Here is an 11,558-nt window from a genome sequence, read left to right on the forward strand (position 1 = left end):
GAAGGAAAGAAGGAAGGAAGGAAGGAAGGAGAGAGAGAGAAAGAAAGAAAGAGGAAGATTGGCAACAGATGTTAGCTCAGGTGCCAATCTTTAAAAAAAAAAAAGTAAGTGGATCAAACTATTCAATTGGCAGACTCAATTAAAAAACATGATTTAACTATTTACTGGTACAAGGGACTCACTTTTGATAGAAAGATACAAATAGAAAGTGAAAGTTTAGAAAAGATGTTCTACACAAATACCACCCAAAAGGGACCAGGGATGGCTATACTAATATTAGACAAAAGAGATTTTAAATAAAATGCACCCATGTTGATAGCACCATTATTCACAATAGCTAAAATGTGGAAGCAACCCAAGTGTCCATCCATGGATGAATGGATAAGCAAACTGTGGTCTATACATACAATGGAATACTTTTCTGCCTTGAAAAGCCTGGGAATTATGCTATGATAGGAACAAAACTTGAGGACATTATGCTAAGTAAAGTAATTCAGTCATAAAAAGACAAATACTGCATGATTCCACTTCTCTAAGGTACCTAGAATAGTCAAAATCATAGAGAAGGAAGTAGAACAGTAGTGGCCAGGAGATGGGGACAGGGAGGAATGGGTAGTTATTGATTAATGGATATATTGCTTCAGTTTTACAAGATAAAAAGAGTTCTGGAGATGGCTGATGGTGGTGGTTGCACAACATTATAAGTGTATTTAACGCCACTGAATTGTACGCTTAAAAATGGATAAGATGGTAAACGTTATGTGTATTTTACCACAATAAGAAAAATTTGAGGAAAAACATTTTTTCTCCCCCCATCCAGTCTTGTGACTTGTGTGTGTATTCAGTCAGGCAAGGAGATGAGTAGGAGAAGCCAGTAGAGAGTAACTAGCACAGGCTAAAGATTCCGGACCACATTTCATACTCCTGAGTGAGAGAGACTTCTCTTTCCTGGTTTTAATCACATTGATCTCAATCATTTCAATGCTTTTTTCCAGAAAATCACATTAAACCGTGAAAAATATGCAATTAAGAAGACCTCATTATTGGCACTGGAAAACATGACAGAGGGTTAGCTATGAAAATAACTCTGAGCAGTTGATTCACCATGAACAGATGATCTCTGTTGGTTTCAAGTTCCATGTCAACTCAGCCTATTCTTCAGCATCTGCAGAGACAGGACCAAAGGAACTTGAAGAGAACATATGCTTCTTTGGAGACTTTAGCTCACAGCCCATCAATCTAACGGATAACATGAGGAAGAAAATCTGTTGAATATCAGACTATCTGGTTAACCTACGCTTGTCTGTTAATATAAAATAAATCAATATCCTTACCAAGTACAGATTAAAGTACATAAAATCATCGACTAAGCACTAAACAATATCTCAACATATAAAAAAGACCGGAAACGCATTGAGACGTCAATCTGAGTCTGACAAAATAAATGTAAAGGGAAAAATAATTTGGAAATTTAAATGGCATCTGTATTCAGTGTTCTCCAGAGAAAGAGAACCAATAGGATATATACGGTATCTAGAATGAGCTTTATTAGGTGGGCTGGCTCACACGATTACGAAAGCTGAGAAGTCCTAGCCTCAGCCATCTGCAAGCTGCAGGCCCAGGAAAGCAGGTGGTATAGCCCCAGTTCAACCTGAAGGCCTGAGAACCTGGGGAGCCCATGGTGTAAGTCACAGTCTGAGTCCAAAGGCCTAAAACCCAGGAGTGCCAACGTCCCAGAGCAGGAGAAGACAGAGGTCCCAGCTCAAGCAGAGCGCAAGTTTGCCCTTCATCTGCTTGTTTGTTCTATTCAGGCCCTGATGGATTGGGTGATGCCCAGCCTCGCTGGTGAGGACGATCTTCTTCACTGAGTCAACTGATTCACTTGCTAATCTCTTCTGAAAACAACCTCATAGACAAACCCAGAAATAAAGTTTTACCAGCTATCTGGGCATCCCTTAGCCCAAGTAAGTTGACACATGAAATTAACCATCACAGCATCTAATAAATTTGGATGTCGCCCATGTTGCTACTGTTGATCAAGACCCTCTTCTCTATTCTGCCCTCCTGCATCTCTCTGCTTGATTCCCCTTTTTGTCTATTTTCATTTCTCCCTCTGCTTCTTTCCTAGGTCATGCTGTTTCATTCTTACTGTGCCTTTCCAAGTCATCTCTACCCAACCCATCCCCTATCCTCTCTTTTACCATCTGTTTCTCCCCAACTCTCCCTTACTCACTCCATTTCTCTGGTTCTTTTTTGTCTCCTTTCTTCTCATCTCCTATCCCATCTAGACATTCACAGGGATGAAATTAATATGTACCTTACCCAGGAAGGCACACTTTCCAGTGGGCCAATGGGAATATAATCACACCCTGGTGGGCCCAGTCAGTTGGATGGAATTTGGAACAGAACACAGGATGTCAAAGGACAGGGGCCAGTCCCCTCCCCCAGTCCAAGTTCAGGGGCCTCTAAGAGGGATGACTGTGAAGGAGAACAGTGGGGAGTAGTAGGGCCTGGCTGCAGGAGGAGGAGTTGGGGGAGCATCTCACAAGGGGATTGGGGTCTGTAGAATCCTAGGATGCGGGAGGGCATGGCATCCTGTGGTTGCTGTCCAGGGACTTGAGGGGAGAGGCTGGGGACCAGGGAGAGTATCCACCTCCAGAGTGGGGACTTCACAGGGAGTAGAGCAGAGAGGGGAGATGACGAAGGGCTTTAAGCAGGATAGCCAGGCGGCAGGTGGCATCCACATGGCCAAAGTTAGAAAGGCCAAGTTGAGATTTTAACAGAAAGGGACTCAGTTCTGAAACTTGTAGCCAAGAGAACCCCCTGGAAGCATCTCACGGTGGGGCTGAGCTTTCAGCCAGCAGGATGGGTGGGGGCTTGGATTTTAACATCCACAGCAATCCCCCCCCCCACACACCCAGGGTGTGCAGGACACGGAATGGGGATACCCCAAAGGGCAGTTTTGAAGTGGAAAGAAGGAAACTCAATCCCCAGAGAGTAACTCTTACTGCAACTGCTTCCTGGGAGGCAGGAAACCGTGAGAGTAGGGTGGGGGGTCTTGAGAGGGTGGGGCCAGTATGAGTGGAGCCTGGGCTTCCTACCCTGCCCTGGCCTCCTCAGGTTCTGTCCTTCCTTCCCCTCAATGAAATTCCAGTCTCTGGGAGCAGAATCATCTGGAAGGTTGGTATCCAGTGGAGCAGGGCTGCCTCTATCACACTCAAGTTGAATGTTTCAACAAATGCAAGATAAAGTCTTACAGTTGTGAGGCCCACTTACATTAAATGCTGAATTTTCTTCTTATGTTGAAAATAGTTTAAGTTAAAAACGCTTTTTGTGAGGCGTAAAGACTGACAAAGAGTTTCTCCTTGAACAAATCCTATCGGGTTTTTCTGAGCTCTTTTTCAACTAAGCCTGCCATTTGGGTGTCGATTTAAATAAAAGTAAACTGAATCAACCTCAAAAAATAATGTTTATTTGAGAATAGCAGAGGAATTGTAATTCAGAACAGCAGGATACAGCAACCATAGGCAAGTCCAAAGAGACAAAAGGAAGGTCAGCTTTTGTTAGGTTTTAGGAGGGAATTTAGGGAGGTTGTTTTGAGTCAAAGTTTACTGGAGAAGGACAAGAGTTCAAGTTTATGGTTGTTTCTTATTGGGTGCAAGCTATGGCTAGTGCATTGTTGCTGGGCAGGGAGAGATATTCCTTCCTTTTCTTAACAGCAGGAGATGAAATTCGCATGTGAAAAGTGTCCTCCCTTGTACCAGAAGAAAAGTAATACTCTCATCATCATGGATAAGAAGTTGAGACTGAGAGAATTTTATACAAAGAACTCTATACAAATAGACCTTGTTTTCTTCCTTCTTTCTCTGGGTTATTCAGGCAGCAATGAGTGGTACGTGCATGGAGCTTCCCTTTCAGGGCTTCCTGAGTCCACTTTAAATGACATTTTCCTTTATTTATTTTTACATTTACCCCTTTCATCAAGATCTTTCCTTGAAAGCATTGCTGATCAAGAATCAGGTTGTCCATATTTAGAGGTTTTTGTTCCTTGGTGCCAGGAAGAAATTTTCCTGGTTGTCATGTCCCACATCAGAGGGAAAGTGCATAGCAATTGGAAACCATTGAGGCCATATCTGGGTAACAAGGAAGGGCAGGAGGGAGAGCTCTCAGGTACATACCATATAAAGTCTATATCTTGTCAAGGTGGTAAGCATTGGAGATTCTCTCAAAGTGCTGAGCTAACATCATGCTATTGGGGGCATAACTTTGCAAAGATTTGCCAGGCAACAAGTACAAAGCTTAAAAATAATTATGCAAAATAAGATGAGGATCAGAATAATGATCTCAGTTTGTATAACAGTCTTAAATTAGAAGCCCAAACCTGAAGATAACCAGCTAAAGAGATTAAAGGACCACATATTGTCAGATGAAATTTGTTGTAGCCAATGTGCTTGTTCTATGATTTTATGCAATTGGGTTTTTACTTCTTCAGAGAAACCTATCCATGTGCAACAAGTGATATTTACTGTCACATAAATGCCTCTTTGCTCAGCAAGTAGCTAACCGAGGGCTATGCAATTCCCAAAAATCCAAAATTCCTTAGCCAACAAGTCAAGTGATTGTTGTTGGGCTGCTCCTGCTTTGGCCAGGAATTGGATAATTCTCCAAATGTTAGGGAGAGATTTCTGATCATGCATTCATTGGCACTTACTCCAGCCTATGGGAGAAAATGTCTCCATACAGAAGCAAACCTGGAGCTTTCCCCTTTAGGGAATAGATTGGGAGATAAAGATAAGAGCATTGTCTTTCCAAGAAAGTGGGGGAGAAAATAAGGTGAAACAGCAACAGTGAGAAAAAGGTATACAGGCCTGGTTCAGTAACCTTGGTAAAGCTGTCTCCTTCGGCTGTCATCTGCTTTAATTCCTGGAAATCATCCCTTTCTGGTTACCAGTCAGTGTGCAGCTCTAGTCAAGATTTGGTGCTTTCTTTAGATGTGACACATGAATTCCAGAGTTGATTCCTTGGAGTTTGGTGATTCAAGGGTTGGTTAATAGTATCTGATACATTCCTTCCAGCAAGGTTGGAGGGGAGATTTCTGAAGTTGTCATTTCCAGCAGAGAAAAGCTCTGGGCAGCAGATTATGATGTCTGGTATTTTTGTCTCCTGAGAGCACACTGTAGAAAGATTGCTTCACCAAAGTATGATTATTCTCTATGGATTTGATGAGACCTTTGCAAAACTGAAGTATATCCCCTCTTGTCAGCGGTGGATCAAAGGAAGCAAGGGCTACTTATGCATTGGGCAAACTGTCATAAGGAGAACAGCTTCTTATTGACAGATTCTTATGCAAAGACATAATTTGTCATGAAAATGAGGATATTTAATAAGAGTTTGAGAATTCTGGAAGGATTAGGTAGGGAGAAAAACATAAACGCTTCAAGCTTTGTTGCAAAGATACACTTTACCAAATTATAGATAGCTTAAAGGAGAGGAGTAAAAAGGGTCCTTTAAATCTGGAAAACAAAATATTAAGGCAACCAGTTTCACATTAGGGTTTTAGAGGTTCCCACCTAGCTTAGTCTTATCATCTTAAGAGTTATCAAAAAGTTATGTTCTAGAGTACTTGTCAAAGTATTTTCTAAGAATTTCTTTGAAGATGATGCACTTTTGCAGGAAATTTTTTGCCAAAGCATCAGAGTAAAACACTAAAACTGTCTGTAAGTTTCAAAACAGTTAAGAAGAGCAATGGTTAAATATTTGATGAGAGTTTATTATAATGCAATTGACAAGGACAAGTTATTTCTGTGATATAAAATACCTTAAGTGTTAGAATTATGACTGATAACATTATATCATAATTTTAAGAATTTCATATAATTTCTAGAATACTTATATTAATAAAATTCATCCATACAATATAACCTAAAAAAGATTTATCATAATTTATTGGACAATGCTTCCTATATAATTTAACATACCAAATAAACCTAATTAGTGTAATGTCTCTCTTTTATAAGGAGAAAGAACAAATCTTTTGAGATGTTTCAGAGGCCCTCTGGAAAATTCCAAAGTTAGTTCAAGGTCAAGAAATTTTATTTATAATTTGATTCTTGGGAAGCTTGTCAAAAATAAGAAAAGGTTTTAAAACATTTGATCAAAAAGGTCACTGTGAAGCAATACTTAGTTATCCATTCAACTAAAGTGACAAAAGATTTTAAAGGCAAATACAGAAAGTTATACAATTGTGAAAAGCTTTAGCTCTTTTAATATTGAGAAGACTTAGTTTTTCTAAGTAATCAAAGCTCTGATAAAGATAACATGGAGCACAGGAAACATTTTCATAAGACACAGAATCTTCGCTTCCTAGGCAGATTACACTAAAGGTAAAGGAAAACTGTTTATTTTTTTTTAACCAAGGGCAGACCAGTAATCTAAGAAAATTTTGTCCTAACAGAGAGAAAACCAAATTCTAATTTTGCATCAGTGTATTTTTGATATTAAAATTCCCTTTTTTTCTTTTTAATTTAAATAAATCTATTCCAATCTTAGCTTGACCACACATAACATTCCTTTCTCAAGTTTCCTTTTCCACAAACCTTCTACAACTTTCTACATCCATTTTGGTTTTATCCTATCTTTTTCTGTCTTATTCTGGAGCAATCACTTTATTTTAGGACAAAATTATTCTCCTTTTTCCTTGAACAAAAATGCATCTTCATTCCTCATACTTCTTTTATTGAAAACACACATCCTACTTTCTTTGCCTACTTTTCATACATAATCATTTTCTCAATTTCAAAAATTTACGAAGTTTATCTAGAAAAGAAGTGATGCAAGGCAGTTGTGACAGAATAATTATAGATTTACTCTTAGAGGATAGCATAACTGCATGTGCATTACTTTAAATATATGTAAACTCTTCCTACATAATATGGTTAAAATAAACCATATGGTTTTTGGAAATTGCCATATGAAATTTACTTGTGTCTACAGGGTTATTCTAACATTGCTTTGCTAGACTGGAAATTATAGAATAGGTAGGGGCAGCAAGATCCCTGCATTATTATTGCTATAAGTTGAGTAGGCAGCATGAAAATTTGAAAGATGGGACAAGAATTTCTAAATTGATGGCAGAGCTATAGATATCGGGGAAGCCATCCCAACCATCCATGAAGTTACAAGAAATGGAGAAAGTTATTTTAAATAAAGATTGCTGCCAGGCTGTATAAATCTGAGAAGACAAAGCAACAAAGTATGAGCCTATTAAGGAGTGATTATAGCCTGGCCTTGAGGAGTTATCACTGCGCGTGTATGAGACAGAAAGGGTGGTTGTTCTTGTACAGGCTTTTTAAACTGGCCACACAGAGCCTTTTGTTGCTCAACTTACTGTAGTATAAGAGCAGTGGCTTTCAAACATGTTGGATTATTCCACATTAAGAAATATAGTGTAAAGCCAGCCCTGATAGCCTAGTGGTTAAAGTTTGGTGCTCACCAATTTGGCAGCCTGGGTTCACCCCCAGTCACAGAACCACACCACCCGTCTGTCAGTTTCCATTCCATGCTGTAGTGGCAGCTCACATAGTACTAGAACTACCTATAACCAGGATATACCACCATGTCCTGGGGCTTCGGGGAGCAGAAAAGGAAAAGAGGAAGATTGGCAACAGATGCACCTCAGGGTGAATCTTTCCCTGCAAAAACTGAAATATCTACTCAAAAAAAAGAGTATGTATAATGACTCGGCACATACCTTCATATAAAACAATAAAAGTAATTGAAATAAAAGTTTAATAAACTGACGTGTATTTCCTATTTTCAGTATACACCTCTATTTTGTACTTTATATAATTATTCTTTTATTTATATATAGATAAATAATTCTATAATAAATCTATGAATATAGATAAAATTGAATATATATATTACCCACTTATCTATTTAGAGAAATATAATAACATGTATATTTTCTATTTAAATAAATATTAATTATAACTCACCAATGGTCTGTTACCACAGTTGGAAGGATGAGAAGGACTGTAAGTAAATCATTCCACAGTAGGAGAAACTCTCATTGGAGTTCCACTACTTCTACTTTTTCAAAGGTGTGCTTATGGCTTTGTCTGAATTGTGCACACAGTTCGTGCAGACTTAATTCATGCTCATTACTTTAAGTGTTCTGACATTTTCTCTTTGGTCCACTTTGTATTTTCGGCTCTTCTTCCATCTTTTTAGACTATGTGTAATGTTTGCTTTCCAGTGAAAACTAGGAAGCAGGCAATTGTGAACTCTCATATTTTAGCATCCTGTAGTAGATTAGCAATTTATAAATACTTTTCAAAATTTTTAGAAGTATATTCTTCCTCATAATATTTTTTAATGTGGCATAAAATGTGTTTATTAGGAGACCAAAATATCTTTTGTCTTTCTGTAAAAATTAAAAAGCCAAAAGTAGATAAACTTATGTTTAGTATTTAACATTTATTGTATTTAGGAATAATTTAGATATTCAATGAATATCCTTTATTTAGTTTAACTTAGCATAAACTTTGATCTTATCTACACTTATTTAAATTATTTGCTTTTGACAATCATGCTTGGATTGGACACTAAATAGTTAACCATCATCTTAAGTTCTTTTTCTTGTTGACAAATTTTGTAGCAGAAATTGCATGAGCTTATCTGACTAGTAAACCCAGGTAGAAAAAGTATGTTTGCATCACATTCTGAATTTATATTTATAATTCTGAATACATGCCTGTTTTATTAAACCAACAAACTTAAGCTAGCTTTTATTTATTAAAGATTAGTCAAGATCACACGAACTTGAAAAACATTAGGGCTGGTTTCTATATTTCTAACAGTTTTAGGAATTCTTAATTTATATAAATGTTTAAATTTTTAAGCCAATTAGGTAGAGCTCTTTACAAATTAATTTTAGCAATACCATCTGGAGGAAGAAAAATATATACAGAGATAGATGTACATACATAGACATACAGACAGACACAGAGATTTAAAAAATTTTAGTCATGTCTCAAGTTCAAAACTCAAAAGAATAGTTGGATCCATACTGTGTTTCTAGCAAATGGACTAAGTTAATGTTACCTTCTCAGATGGCCAAGATGTTTACTAAAGACTTTTTTTATTTGCATGCTCTAAGAATTCTTTTAGACCTGTTTTGGAGTCATTTTGTCTTTTCAAATGTTCTGCATACCAATGAAAGAATGAATTCTGTTGCCTCTGAGAGGTTTTGAATTCTCTCTTTTAAGGGTGCCCCTTAAGGAGGATTTATCTAAGTTTCTCCAGAATGGCCATTACAACTCCAAATTATCCAAAGTTCACTCATTTCAAGAAAGACATAAGATCCTGGCCCACAGACCAGGTGGAACATATTTTGCCTTTGGATTCCCTAAAACACCTTTTCTTTGAGGGGCTCTGTTTTTCAATAGCTGTTATAAAACACAAGGAATAATATCCCTTCCCCCTTTTGGAACAAAATGTGTGGCATTACCAGGGAGCTTCAATAAATAGAAATAGAAAACAAAAGAATACTCACCAGGAAGGGTGATGCATTCACAAAAACAAAAACAGATTCTGAATAAAGTTGGAGAGCTTAACCAAAGGGAAGGAGATTGAATCTGACAGAAGACTTCCTAAACTGAAAGAAAAAAGATGACTCACAGAAACAAAGAGCACAAAGGACTCAAGTGGGCACCTCACACAATCTCAAGAGTTGCTAGTTCCTCATTGTTTTGTCTCGTTTGATCACCATGTAATGTCAAGCTAAATAAAGAGGTAAATTGAGCCAAGCTCTGAAACTAATGAACTTATTTGGAAATAGCAGAGAAATTGAAATTCATAAGAAGCAGGCTATGGCAAACCATAGGCAAATCCAAAGAGACAAAGGGAAGTTCAGCTTTCATTGGGTTTTAGGAGGAAATTAGGGAGGATTGTTTTGAATAAAAGTTCATTGGAGGAGAACAAGAGTTTAAGGTTGTGGTGGTTTCTTAAAGGCTGCAAGCGGTGGTTAGTGCATTGTTGCTGGGGCTGAAGGAATCTTCCTTCCTTTCTTTTTAAAGCAGGAGATGAAATTCCCACGTGAAAAATGTCCTCCTTTGTCCAGAAGAAAATTAACATTCTTATCATCACAGATAAGAAGTGGAGACTGAAATAATTTTATACAAAGAATTCTATACAAATAGACCTTGTTATCTTCTTTCTTCGTACTGGTTACACACGCTGCAGTGACTAATACATGCATGAAGGGGGCCCCCTTCAGGGTTTCCTGACTCCATTTTAAATGAGACTTTTCTTCATTTATTTCCACATGGGCTTCCGGTTCCTCTCCGCACTCTCCAATTTTGGCAACAGTCCTCCTAAATCACTTTATCTATACTCCTTCACCTTCAATATCTGACCAGGTTCCTCATCCTCGACCATCCCCCAGGTGATGTCTGATCACTCTGACTTGCCTTTTGCAAGAATCCTGTTAGGTTGCTTTAGCCAGAATGCTCCTTTTACTCCTGATGTTTCCTCTTCATAATTTTCCATCCACTGACCCCCACCCTGCTCCTTGGCTATAAATTCCCACTTGCCCTTATTGTGTTCAGAGTTGTGCTCAAACTCTCTCCCCGACTCCAAACTCCATTGCAGTGGTCCCTATACCTATTGCAATAGTCTTTCCCTTGAACAAAGTCATCCTTACCATCATTAATAAGTGTCATTTTTTTAACAAGATGAATGTCCTGCAAGTGTTCCAAGTGTGATTCAGCTGATGTGGGCTATGGTTAGATCCAAGGATACAACTCATATCCACCATGAATGTGGCCAAGACCTTTGAATATGGTGGGATATGATTCTCTTAATGAGGTTACATTACACGGCAAAGCTGAAGGGGGTCTTCCAGCTGTAATTAAGGTCCCTAATTAGTTGACTATAAGATCATCAAAAGGGAGAGTTCCCTCAGGGTCAGCACTTTTAAAAGTGTATACAGATCAGACACAGAAGAAATCAGAAAGAAGTCAAGCCAAAAACGGTATTCTGCTGGCTTGGAAAAACAAGCAAAAGAAAGATAACCAGTAACTAATAAAATGGTTGACTACAGGAGTGGGAGGGAATAGAGTGAAAGTGATAGAAGGGTGACATTTGTACAGTTTTCATTTGGAACTTTTAATATATTAAAAAATAAAGTTAAATCAACAAGGATGGGGAAAAAACCTTTGAAATTGAAAACAAAGTAATAAATGAGCCTATTTGTATTTCAAATGAATACCAAAATCACATAAAAGAAATAAACAAATTCAAGCAATTTTTGAACACCGTAGTTTTAATATATACCATCACTCAAGAAAAAGACAGCAGTAACTGCAAAGAATTTTTAAGTCTGCTTGACTAGTTAATTTTTTTGCAGTGGCGTGAGTGTAGCAATTCTGAAATTTTTATATGTATTGTATGACTGAGCATGCGATTAAATGTACTGAGGTTGTGGAGCCTAGGTTTCCCAGTAGTGGAGAAAAGAAATGCAGACACATAATGGGGAAGCAGATGATAAGTCTCAA

The sequence above is a fragment of the Equus quagga genome, chromosome 1, assembly GCF_021613505.1.
Source record: "Equus quagga isolate Etosha38 chromosome 1, UCLA_HA_Equagga_1.0, whole genome shotgun sequence".
Lineage (NCBI taxonomy): Eukaryota > Metazoa > Chordata > Mammalia > Perissodactyla > Equidae > Equus > Equus quagga.